The following is a 12731-nucleotide window of genomic DNA, read 5'->3' on the forward strand; positions in this document are numbered from 1 at the left end:
CTCCTTTAGGCTAAGAGATGCCATGTTGGATATTGGTGGGATTAACATCGCTTTAGTGCAGTCTCAGAACAGTTGTTTTCTGTCGGTTTCTTATTCAGCATTCAGATCCTCAGTATACAGATTGCATTGATCCAGAGAGTCAGGGGAAATATATCCATATTCTGGAAAGTTTTAAACTGAAGTGAAAATGAAACGAATCACACAATGCTGAGGTTTGTGCTACTGATGATTGTGAGTCTCTGTTTTAAGTAGGACATAACTGAATGACTTCACTTTAAGGGGACAGACAGGTCACCTAATCATATAGGAAAAGCACACATTTGCGGGTGAGAAGATCGATTTATTAATTAGGGGTTGTCTTAATAATTTAAGAGGTCATGTGTGATAAGTCATTTGGAAATATTTCATTGCATTTATCCATCTTCAAATAGTTGTTTTCCCAGTTTATCAGTGTAGTCATTCAACAAGTGCTTTCAATGTCTGTTCACCAAGTATTGTACTGTAGTAAATAAATGTACTCACATATGATAATACATGTTTGTATTTACATATAAATAGAGATATATATTTACTAAAAATTTTAATTTAAGCATATTAAATTTTATTGTTCAAGAGACTATTTTCCTTATGAAAATAGTAAAAGGGTATTTTTAAAGCATCTATATTAAAAAAGATTTGCCACATTTAAGTACAATAAAATAAGGAAGTGTTAACAGAAGAGGAACCTGGGACTAGAGGCACTTGTGTCAGTGGGTTGTACATAAAGCAGCCACCTTGTGCTTTCCATCATCACAACAGTAGTGGTCAGGAGGAACAAGAGAGAGCAGAGGGCAAGGGGAAAACCATTTCTTGGAAGTAAGAGCCCAGGGGGTTGGGCCGTGTATTCATCGTGGTCCTTTCAATACCCCTGCAACATAATTCATTATCATCATCTTACAGAAGAGTGAACAGGGACCCAGAGACGTTAAATACTTCATCCTGGGCCATGCAGTCACACATAGACTTTAGGGGTAGAGTACAAATCTGAATACCAGCCCATGCTTCTCCCATCCATTCATTGTATACTGGGCTACCCATGATGTGGGGAGTGTCATTATCTCCATTTAGAGACAGAGAAATGGAAACCAGGGAGGCTAAGTCACTGCCCTGAGCTACACGGTTGTCAGAAGTGGGAAACCATCTGAGCATCTGCATGACCAGGGAAGGACACTTCTCGCATTTTAAGGGAGGAGAAGGAGTTAAAACTGTAAAGTTTATAAATAGTCATTTATTTAAAATAACCACTAACCCAGAGCCACCTCTTAGAAATGTCTGTGTCCCTGGAGATTAGCTTGATTCTTCTCACTTCCCACTGTCCTCTTTCCCGATCCTACACCCACAGCAGCAACTTTGTGCCCCCTACTCCACATCAGTGACATCACCACTGCATGCTGACCAACCTTGACACTACCATCTTCCTTGCTGCCCTCCATTGCCACCAAATGTTTTTGGTCTTCCTTCTTTCTGATCGCAATGCCACTGCCTTGGTGGAAGTGGATACCAGTTCATTCATAAACAGTTCTAACGGTCTTGGCACCACTTTTGTCTTTTCTTACTCCCAAATCTATCACCACACTGATGTTGCAGGTGAATAGCAAGGCCCAGGCAAAAGCAAGACAACCTTCTTCAAGCTGTTTACAGTCTTTGAATTGGCAATCCTATTGGGGGCAGGATTTCCACCCTCCCTTATCCCCTCAGATGTGTAACTTCAGCAGTGAATGATATGCAATATCACATAGAGTAATATTGCTTCCTTGCTTAAATGTTTCTAGTGATTCTTTAAGGCCTTCAGGATAAAGTTCAGACTACTTGGCATTGTACATAAACTACTTTCCCATTTTTTTTCTTTTCTTTTTTAATTAGAGAAGGAGAGAGAGAAAAGGAAGATTCCCATCCACTTGTTTAGATGTTTGCAATAGCAGGGGCTGGGCCAGGCCAAAGTCGGGAGCTGGGAACTTAATCCATGTCTCCCACATGGGCAGCAGGGACCCAACTACCTGGATCATCACCTGCTACCTCCCAAGGTTTGCCCCAGCAGGAAGAGGATCAGAGGCTGAAAAGGCAGCCCCGGCAGCTATTTTAATAGAGAGAGATTACTGTGGGCAATTGAAGAACTCTAGTGTCACAAAGGGAACACTGAAGTCACCAAGATAAAAACTGTAAGAAGTAAAGCAGCGATAGCCCCTAGATCTGAGGGAACTAGCTGGGGTTGTGGTTGGGTTATTGGAACCACGTACCTTGTTGGAAGGCCCCTTGTAGCCAGACTTCTGAGTAGCTGCCTCCTGGTCTGATGGCTCAGGAGTGTGAAGCAACAGAGTGAGTCTGGTTTGGGGAATATGTGTTTCGCTTAATGCTAGAAACTGGCACCAAATGCTATTGAGAGATTGAGGGTCATTGCTGGGGTGACAGTGACAGGAACAACAGGCCAGCAAGAAGTCGCAATTGCCTTCGAATCAGAGAGACACATGGTGATGCAGGGAGTGTCAGAGAAGAGAAAAGAGAGGAGAAATAGAAAGATACTGAATGAACTCCCACTCCCTGATGTCTGGAGTTTTACAGTCTGAATTTTAAATACTTTGGCTAAAGCCACATCCTTGGAAAGATGAAAATTTTCATGTTATTATTCATTTCCACTCCATTATGAACAGTTAAAACTAAAGAATGAGTGCAAGGAAGGGAAGGAAATGGATTGTATTGGCTGTAGCAGAGATGTACAGAGAATACCACAAAGATGTAGGGGAAAGGCTAAAAATGAAAAGAGAGATCGTAGAAGATAAATTTTACCAACTTAGAAATTTTGCAGATATTTGGCGGAGATTTTAGTATTTTGCTGCTCACAATAATAGAAATGAACTGCATGGAAGTAGACATATCCACTCCTTTATGACAACTGTAAATAAGAGATTCTAAAAACAAGAACCAAGCAAGATCAAACCCACACCAAGACAGCCACAGATGAGTCATTGAATAAAAAAGAATGCATTCACAATTGCTTAGATAATTCAAGTCACACTTTACTGTTGACTGAGTTAAAAGTAGCATTCTAATTAGTGGAAGGCAGAGTGCCCTTATTCTAAATTGGATTTTTCCCACCTGAGGATTAATTATGAAGCTTTTTTAAAAATTTTATGTATGCTTATAGATATTTATTTATATTATACACATATAAAATGATTTTTCTTCTATTTCACCTTTGAGGAGCAAATAAAAATAAACTTGAGTATGGTGAGCTTTCATGTCTTCATTCTGAATATCTATCTCAGTTCAGTACACATCAAGCACCAGTTCTGTGACAGGCACAGGATAGGACTGGGACAAAGATGAAAGAACCACTTTTTCTGCCCTTAAGGGTTAAGAAGTGAGCTCACAAAAGCTCTGGTCAGGAGCAGTAGGTTCTGGAGTTAGTTGGCCCTGGGTCCCACATGCCAGTTTTGCATCTCTCAAAACGTGTGATTCTAAGCTTCAATTTCTTCTTCTGTAATTTGGAAATAATAATGATAGTACTCATATAATATTGTCAAAAATAACAACAGTGCATCAGTGCCTGTGCAAATGTTAAATAACATCTATTTTTGTTAACATTGTTGGTACACCCTGATATTATATGATTTAAATATATGTGAATTCTATTGATGTTGATTTTCATGGTCTGGTTTTAAAGATGGGAATCATTTGAAACATTATCAGTTCAGGATATCACTTTTTAATTATTTTTCTCCACTTCCTACAGCATTCTTTCTCTTTTCTCATATCCTTTCTACTTCCCATCTTCTCCTCTTTCAGAATTATCCAGATTACTGTCCACCTCACCAGTTCTCTTGTGCACACCTAGCTAAATGTACAATGTACTATTTAGACTACAGTGTCTCACCAAGGCATTCTCAAACACTGACTGAAAAAGAATACAAATCCTCTGGATAGGTTTTTACTTAAAAATTTTTTTATTATTTATTTATTTAAAAGGCAGAGTTACAAAGAGAGAGGGAGAGACAGAGAGAGAGCTTCCATCCACTGGTTTACTCCCCAGATGGCTGCTACAGCAGGCACTGAGCCAGGCTGAAGCCAGGGGCCACAACGCTGGCCCTGAGCTTTCTGAATTTTAAAAGTACCTATTGGTTAAATCAGTTATTCACCAAGGATCCAGTATTGTGGCATAGCAGGTAAAGCCACTGCCCACAATGCCAGCATCCCATGTGGGCACCATTTCCTTTCCCTACTGCTCCACTTCCCATCCAGCTACCTACTTATGGCTGGGAAAATTGCCCAAGTGCTTGGACCCCTTCTACCCATGTGGGAGACTTGGAAAAGGTCCTGGCCCCTGGCTCCAGGCTGGTTTATATCCATGCCATTGCGGCCATCTGGAAGTGAACTAGTGGACAGAAAATCTTTAGATTTCTCTCTCTCTCTCTCTCCCTCCCTCCCCTCCTCCCCTCTCTCCCTTTTCCCCTCTCCCCTCTCTGTTTTCTCCCCTCCTCTGCTCTCCCCTCTTCTCTTCTCTTCTCATCTCCTCTCCTCTCCTCTCCCCTCCCCTCCTCTCCTCTCCTCTCTCCTCCTCTCACTTCTCCTCCTCTCCTCTCCTCTCCCCTCCTCTCCTCTTCTCTCCTCTCCCCTCCTGTGCTCTCCCCCTCTTCTCCTCTCCTCTCCCTCTCCTCTCTCTCTCCTCTCCTCTCCTCTCCTCTCCCCTCCTGTGCTCTCCCCCTCTTCTCCTCTCCTCTCCCCTCCCCTCTTCTCCCCTCCTCTCCCTTCCCCTCCTCTCTCTCTCTCTCCTCTCCTCTCCCCTCCTCTCCCCTCCTGTGCTCCCCCCTCCTCTCCCCTCCTGTGCTCCCCCTTTCTCCTCTCCCCTCCTCTCCCCTCTTCTCCCTTCCTCTCTCTCTCTCTCCTCTCCTCTCTTCTCCTCTCCCCTCCTCTCTCTCTCTCTTTCTCCTTTCCCCTCTGCTCTCTCTCCTCTCCCCTACCCTCCCTTCCCTCCTTCCTCTCCTCTCCCCTCCCTCCTCTTCTCTCCCTTTTTCCCTTCCGCTTACCTCTACCTCTTCCCCTCCCTTCCTCCTGTCCTCACCTCTTCTTCCCTTCTCTCTCTTTATCTCTCTCTGTAACTCAAAGGAAAATAAATCTTTTTTAAAAAGATTAGCCAAATTTTTCTACCAGAACACACTGTTTACTTATGCATCATACTCCCTTATGCCTTCCTAATCGTACAGAAACCACAGTAGAATACACAGGAGTAAAAGGGTGTTATTATAAAGCCACCTTGACTCTATTCTAATTTATTTTTCAAAATACTATTCCCAAATTCAAGAACCCTAAACATTATCAATGTCAAAGTAATCACAACATGTCTCACCATTGATCCTGTCCCATGAGGATGCCATAACACATGGGTGAATTGACTGCTGCTGCTTCCTTAAGACCAGTCTGCATCCTTAGACCCAGCAATATCATTCCTAATTTCAGTGTGTCCTTCCTCGAGATTCATTTGCATGTATGTGTTTTATAGAATATTTACCACAGCATTTTCATAATTATAAAACATTGAAAATACCCTAAATATCCACCAGCAAAAGAAAGTTCATAAACTGCAGTGTCCTCAAATGATATAACCAGCAGGGAATACAATCAGAATAGAGCTATTTGTACCAATATGAATGAACCTTAGGATTGTAGCACAGTAAATGTAGCATAATGTTATTTCTATGAACTTTTAAAACATGTGATAGTCCATTTTTAGAACTATTTGTACACTGGGGATTACAAAAAATTCCTAATAGTGGCTGCTTCTGGGGAAAAGGAATTGACAAGGGGCATGCATGGGGCTTCAACTTTATTTGCAAACTTTATTAAGTTAGTGATTATGTAGGTATTTGCTACTATTCTCAGTGCATTTTTGTCTGAAAATGTTTTGTTAAGAGAAGAGCTGGGATGAAAGTCATGGCTCAGTGGATTAAGCCACAGCTTAGGATGCCTACATCCGATATTGAAGTGCCAGGGATTGAAACACACCTCTGCTTCCAATCCAGCTTCCTGCTAATGTGCCTGGGAGGCAGCAGATGATGGCCCAAGTTCTTAGGAACCTGCCATGTGAAAGACCCAGATGGAGTTCTTGAATCCTGACATCAGTCTGGCCTATCCCTAACTGTTGCGGGCATTTGGGTACATTTCAGTATAGCAGATGAACAGTGTATCTCTGTCTGTCTGTCTCTCTCTCTCTCTCTCAGGTAGGTAGGTAGGTAAACAAAAGACCTTTAGAAGTCCTATCTTTAAAATACTCACTATATTAGGAACTTTTGGAACTATGAAGGACAGTAATGCTTCTAAAAAGTAACAAATAGGGACCTATTAATAAAATCATAAAATGCCATGTATGGGTATGATGTGTACATGAGTACAGTGTATAGACTATCTCCTGATCCTTGAACATCCCTCAAATATGGGCATTACTGTTGTCTTCATTTGAAAGACAGGAATCCTAAGGCTTAGAAAAGTTTTTCTAAAAGAGTTAGTGGTTGGTAGAACAAAGACTCTAGCCCAGGTTTGTCTTTAGCCAATAAAGTAGATATTATTATATTGTTTCATTATATAATACCAATCAAGACATAACTCAGCTGTGTTATTTGGGAGGGGAAATCACAAGGAACTCGAGATTTTTGTGGGTTTTTTTTTTGAAAGCAATACTTTATTTTTTCATTTATATTAATATGTACTCTATAAAGAATATTACAAACTAGCAAACATGTTCACAAGCTCTTGGGCACATAGTGAGTAAATTACATCTATCTATGAGGCAGCTTCTCTCAATAGAGTTCACCATCAAGTCAGATATGAGCATTAGCCTCTCTAATCTACAGCATAAAATATTGACCTTTAACACGAATAATCACTATGAAGAGTCTTACTTTATTTAAAAGTAAATGTTTTAGTTTTTGAAAATAATTCCATTTTGTAAACTTTGTCTTTGACAAATTTAGTATTCCAAAGAACTCTTTCCTTTCTTCTTTCCTTACCACTTCTTTAAATAAAATTAACTTATCCATATCCACAGTTTTAAGAGTCCAATAGTCTTATGGGCTTTCTTTTTTCTATTTTTGGACAGGCAGAATCAGACAGTGAGAAAGACAGAGAGAAAGGTCTTCCTTCCGTTGGTTCATCCCCCAAATGGCCATTACAGCCAGCACGCTGTGTGGATCCGAAGCCAGGAGCCAGGTGCTTCCTCCTCGTCTCCCATGTGGGTGCAGGGCCCAAGCACTTGGGCCATCCTCCACTGCCTTCCTGGGCCACAGCAGAGAGCTGGACTGGAAGAGGAGCAACCGGGACAGAATCTGGCGCCCCAACCGGACTAGAACCCGGAGTGCCAGTGCCACAGGCAGAGGATTAGCCTAGTGAGCCTCGGCGCTGGCCCTGTCTCATTGGCTTTCTTTGAAAAACAGGAATCCCAAGAACCCCACCCCTGGCAACCCCTTATCTTTCTGCCTCCAAGAGAAAACCATTTTCAACTCTTTTAGCTGATCCTTTTGTAATTACTTCTATATATCTACATACATTATTTATTGTTACTTTGGGGGTTTTCAGATATTGATTTCCTACTACAGAGAAAGTAATTTAGCTGTTTTTTCTTCCTGCCAGTTCTCACATTAGAAACCTAATTCCTAGTTTCTTGATGTGGTCATATAATTAAGTATATTATTAGAATGCATATAAGGACTTACATAATTATTAACGTTCACATGCTGTGCAGAACTCAGCCATGTAGCACAATATGGCTGGATTTTCCTTTCCTGCAATATTTTTATTGAGCTGGAGTATCTCATTCTCTCAATTTTTAACTTCCCAAGTTTTCTATGCATTTGTCACCAGTCCCATAGTAAACATTGCTAATTGTCTAAATTTGTAATGTACGGGTATGTCATATATGCAATAATTTTCATCCTATTTGGTAAATCCCTCAATAGGCTTTTGAGAGATTCCAGTCTGAACTTTTGCCTCCTATTCCTGGTATAAATTTTCCCGGGATATTCTTGTGCCGATATCCTGGTATTCTCGTTGACTCTCACATATGTTGCATCCTCTGGGTCCTGGCTCTTATTCATTCTGTTCTTTTCATTACATCTTCAATTCAAATTTCATAGAAGGGCTGCATAGAAAATATTTTATTTAAGATCTTGCATAGTGTTATGGGATGAATCGTGGCCCCTTCAAATATACTTATTAATGGCCCACCACATAGTATTTCAGGAAGTTACCTTATTTGGAGATAGTCTTTAATGGAGTAAGTTAAGATGAAGTCATTTTGGTGGAACCTAATCCAATATGACTGATACCATTATATGAGAAAGACACCAGGACAGAGAAGGAATACTATATGAAGACACACAGAGAAGACTGATGTCAGGGCCAGCGCTGTGGCGCAGCAGGTGAACACCCTGGCCTGAAGTGCCGGCATCCCATATGGACACCGGTTCTAGTCCTGGCTTCTGTCTTACGAGCCAGCTCTCTGCTATGGCCTGGGAAGGCAGGAGAAGATGGCCCAAGTCCTTGGGCCCCTGCACCACATGGGAGACCTGAAGAAGAAGCTCCTGGATCCTGGCTTCAGATAGGCGTGCTCCGGCCATTGTGGCCAATTGGAGAGTGAACCATCGGATGGAAGACCTCTCTCTCTCTCTCTGCCTGTCCTCTCTATGTGTAACTCTGACTTTAAAATAAATAAATCTTAACAAAAAAAGACTAATGTCTGTAAGTTGAAGAGATTCTGGAGGAAGCCAACCTGGCTAATACTATAGTCTCAGACTTTCAGAATTATGAGAAAGTAAATTTCTGTTATTTAAAACACTCAATACTGAGTCTAGGGGAATATAGTTTTTGAAAAGTGGAGAGAGTGATGTCTCAGTGAAGAGTTCGGGGAAAAACAGCAGAGGAAACTCCACACAAATTAGAGGGACACCGTGGACCTCCATGGAGGTGTGGATGTGTACAACTCAGAATCCCAGCAGTCAAGAATCTAGCACCAGCCCTGGAGAGTAAGGTGAGACTAGACTGCAGCAGCCCAAGCCACTGGCAATAAAGCTGAAGGAAGAGCCTGGCATGAGTCCAACTTGGAGCCCTGTGGGGGATAGTATGCCTGTACCCAGTTAAAAGATACAGACTGGCTGAATGGATTAAAAAAGAAACCCATCTATTTGGTGTCTACAAGAAACATAACTCACTAACAAAGATGCACACAAACAAAGTGAAAGGATGGAAAAAGATATTCCATGCTAACAGAATCCAAAACAGAGCTGCTGTAGCCATCCTAATATCAGACAAAATAGACTTTAACACAAAACCTGTTAAAAGAGGCAATGTGGCTGGCGCCACGGCTCACTAGGCTAATCCTCTGCCTGTGGCACCGGCACTCCAGGTTCTAGACCGGTTGGGGCGCCAGATTCTGTCCCAGTTGCTCCTCTTCCAGTCCAGCTCTCTGCTGTGGCCCAGGAAGGCAGTGGAGGATGGCCCAAGTGCTTGGGCCCTGCACCCACATGGGAGACGAGGAGGAAGCACCTGGCTCCTGGCTTCGGATCCGCACAGTGCTCTGGCTGTAATGGCCATTTTGGGGGTGAACCAATGGAAAGAAGACCTTTCTCTCTGTCTCTGTCTCTGTCTCTCTCTCTCTAATTATGCCTGTCAAAAAAAAAAAGATGAAGAACGATACTATGTAATGATTAAGGGATCAAGTTAACAGGAAGATGTGGCTGTTATAAACATAGACAAACCTAATTATAGGGCACTTGACTATTTAAAAGAAATGTTAATGGACCTAAAGGAAGATATAAACTCCAATACAATAGAAATGGGGGACTTGAACCCTACTTTCACCAATGGACAGATCAACCAGACAGAAAATCAGGAAGGAAATAACAGTTAATCGACACTACAGACCAAATGGACCTAACTGGTATCTACTGAACTTTTAATCCTACAAATGCAGAATACACATTCTTCTCACCAGTGCATAGAGTTTTATCTAGGATAGACCACATGGCAGGATATAAAGCAAGTATCAGCAAATTCAAAAAAAAATCAAAATCATACCATGCATCTTCTTGGACCACAATGGAATGGAATGAAATGAATGCTGTAAATCAGCAACCCAAGAATCTCTAGAATATATGCAAACAAATAGAGACTAAACAACATACTCCCAAATGAAGAGTGAGTCATCAGAGAAATCAAAATATTTCTAGGAACAAATGAAGACAACAATATAACATATCACAACAATGGGATATAGCAATTCTAAAATTGAATATTTATATTTGATTTTCTATTTTTACCTGAAAGTGTTAAGACCAAGTGATTTTTTAATTTGTATTCAACTCTCAGCAAAGATGATATCAAGAAGTACAATTAAAAGTGACTGAAAAAAAATAAAATCTCACATTGCTTTATATTCTAGTAGCTTATCGCTTTAATCCTAAAAAGTGGCTAGAAAATCTTTTCCAGTCAAAACTTTTAATTTTGTATAGTTAGTCTGATAATATTTTCCTCCTTTTACTCATAACAAGTGCACTTAAGATAAGAAGTTAGTTTTTGCACTGCAGTTGCCTAAAATCCAGAAAACTCTTAAACTAAGCCTTGCTACATAAAAAAATTAATTGGTTGCTTTATTCCCACTTAGATTTTCATTAATTTGAGGACATAATTTAAGTGACAGTTAACTATCACCTTTGCTTCTCCTTGTTTTAAAAAAAAGCATCTATTTAAACATCTAATTAAGAAAGTTTCAAGGGTTTTCGGTGCCAAGGAGGCTTGAGCTCCCGGAAGTCAGTGAGGCGGCCCCTCCCAGCGGATCCACTGGTCCTTCGGGCGGAGATGTGACCTTGGTCCCAGACAGCCTGCCTCAGGCGTTGCCACAGCTCCGGTGTCAGTGCCCTTAGCCTACACAGATGGCAGGGTACTTCTGTGCGTGGAGCGCGGAGCTGCCGCGGTTTCTGGAGGCCTTCAGGCAGCTGTGGCAGGTACAAAGCCACCTAGGCAGTGGCTCCTCAGCCTCAGTGTTCAGGTGCGCACCTGTGGCACCCCAGGCTCACCGCCCAGCACCCTCAAGCAATTCTTGCCACAGGGAACCACTGGTGGTGCGGCCTCAGCTGCCAAGTATGGATTCTGCAAAGAGAGAGCAGCGCTGGAGCATGCAGACCTCAAACTGCAAAACATTGTGGAGTGCAGAGAATGAATGTTTTAAACTCGTTGACTTTGGTTTAGTGTCAAAGAAGGCAATCAGGATGTAAAGTATATTCAGACAGACAGGTATCTTCCAGAAGCAGAGCTGCAAAATTGCTTGGCCCAGGCTGGCCTGCAGAGACACACAGAATGTACCTCAGCTGTTGATCTGTGGAGCCTTAGAATCATTTTACTGGAAATGTTCTCAGGAATGAAACTGAAACATACAGTCTGATCTCAGGAATGGAAGACAAACAGTTCTGCTATTACTGACCACAGATTTGCCAGTAGAGCAGTGGTGAATGCTGCAATTCGAGCCCATCACCTAAGAGACCTTATCAAAGCCTGCTTCATGGTGATCCAAGCAGAATTCCTGCGGAAATGGCATTGTGCAGTCCATTCTTTAGCATTCCTTTCACCCCTGAAATTGAAGATCTGGTGATGATTCCTACCCCACAGCTAAGACTGCAGAACGTACTAGATGATGATTATCTCGAAAGTGAAAAGGAATTCATGAAGATGTTGCAGAAGATGTAAAAGAGGAATGTCAGAAATATGGACCAGTGGTATCTCTGCTTGTTCCAAAGGAAAATCCTGGCAGAGGGCAAGTCTTTGTTGAGTATGCCAATGCTGGTGATTCCAAAGCTGTTCAGGAATGACTGACCTGAGGATGTTTGATGAGAAGTTTGTTGTGGCTACATTCTACCCACTGAGTGCCTACAAGAGGGGCTATCTGTATCAAACCTTGCTTTAATCCTAAAGACTATTTCCTGTTTCTCCTCTTCCATTTCCTGGGTTATTCTACTCCATAGCTGAATGCAATAGTACCTCTTTACCATTTTAAGGAGGTACTTTGTACATGTATTCAATCCTGTGGATGTGCAGCCATTGTCCAAGCAGTGAATACAGTGTAAACATTTGGCACTGAGTAGGACAAGACCTCTCAGCTATACATTAAAGTGTTTAGATCATCCATGTGGAAATGTGTGTGTGTGTGTGTGTGTGTGCAGTAGGGCAAGTCTATTACCTACAAAGTTAATTATTTTTTGTGATCATGAAACAAGAATGAATAATATGTTGTAGTGAATATTAAGAAATTTGTTAGGGCTGGTGACATCATTTACACATTTACAGATTATTCCTTTTGTCATCAGGTAGTTCTTACAGTTGATATCATAGCTGGCACTGGCTGCTCTCAGTAACGTGAAGTAATTGTCAAGCAGCAGTTACCCACTGTGTTCTTAACCCTGAGTTGTGAATTTTTTTAAAGGAGTATTATAGTACTGAATATTCCTTAAAAAAAAACTGCAGTGAGTTTATCTACTTTCTTTTTATTAAGGCTTTTAAAATAGAAAGCTGATGCTTGATCTTGCACAATTTTTGTATCTGGTATGTATCATTGAGTGTGCAAGTGTGAAAGTTGGAGAAAATTGGAGTCAGTGTACTTTATAGTGTGCATCTTGTGAGTTAGTGTAGTCCATACCCATCTCTTCTCTACCTGTTTC

General features: G+C 41.4%; 1 protein-coding gene and 1 pseudogene across 5 annotated transcripts in view; both read left to right on the forward strand.

Moving 5' to 3' along the window:
• ANO4 (anoctamin 4) overlaps nucleotides 1–12731 on the forward strand; it is a 561128-nt gene that overhangs the window by 416856 nt on the left and 131541 nt on the right. The gene's annotated exons all lie outside the window — the stretch shown is intronic.
• On the forward strand, nucleotides 8983–12221 carry LOC149123595 (serine/threonine-protein kinase Kist pseudogene; annotated as a pseudogene).

Source organism: Oryctolagus cuniculus, chromosome 11 (genome assembly GCF_051225735.1).
Source record: "Oryctolagus cuniculus isolate XC-2025 breed Fujian yellow rabbit chromosome 11, ASM5122573v1, whole genome shotgun sequence".
Taxonomy (NCBI): domain Eukaryota; kingdom Metazoa; phylum Chordata; class Mammalia; order Lagomorpha; family Leporidae; genus Oryctolagus; species Oryctolagus cuniculus.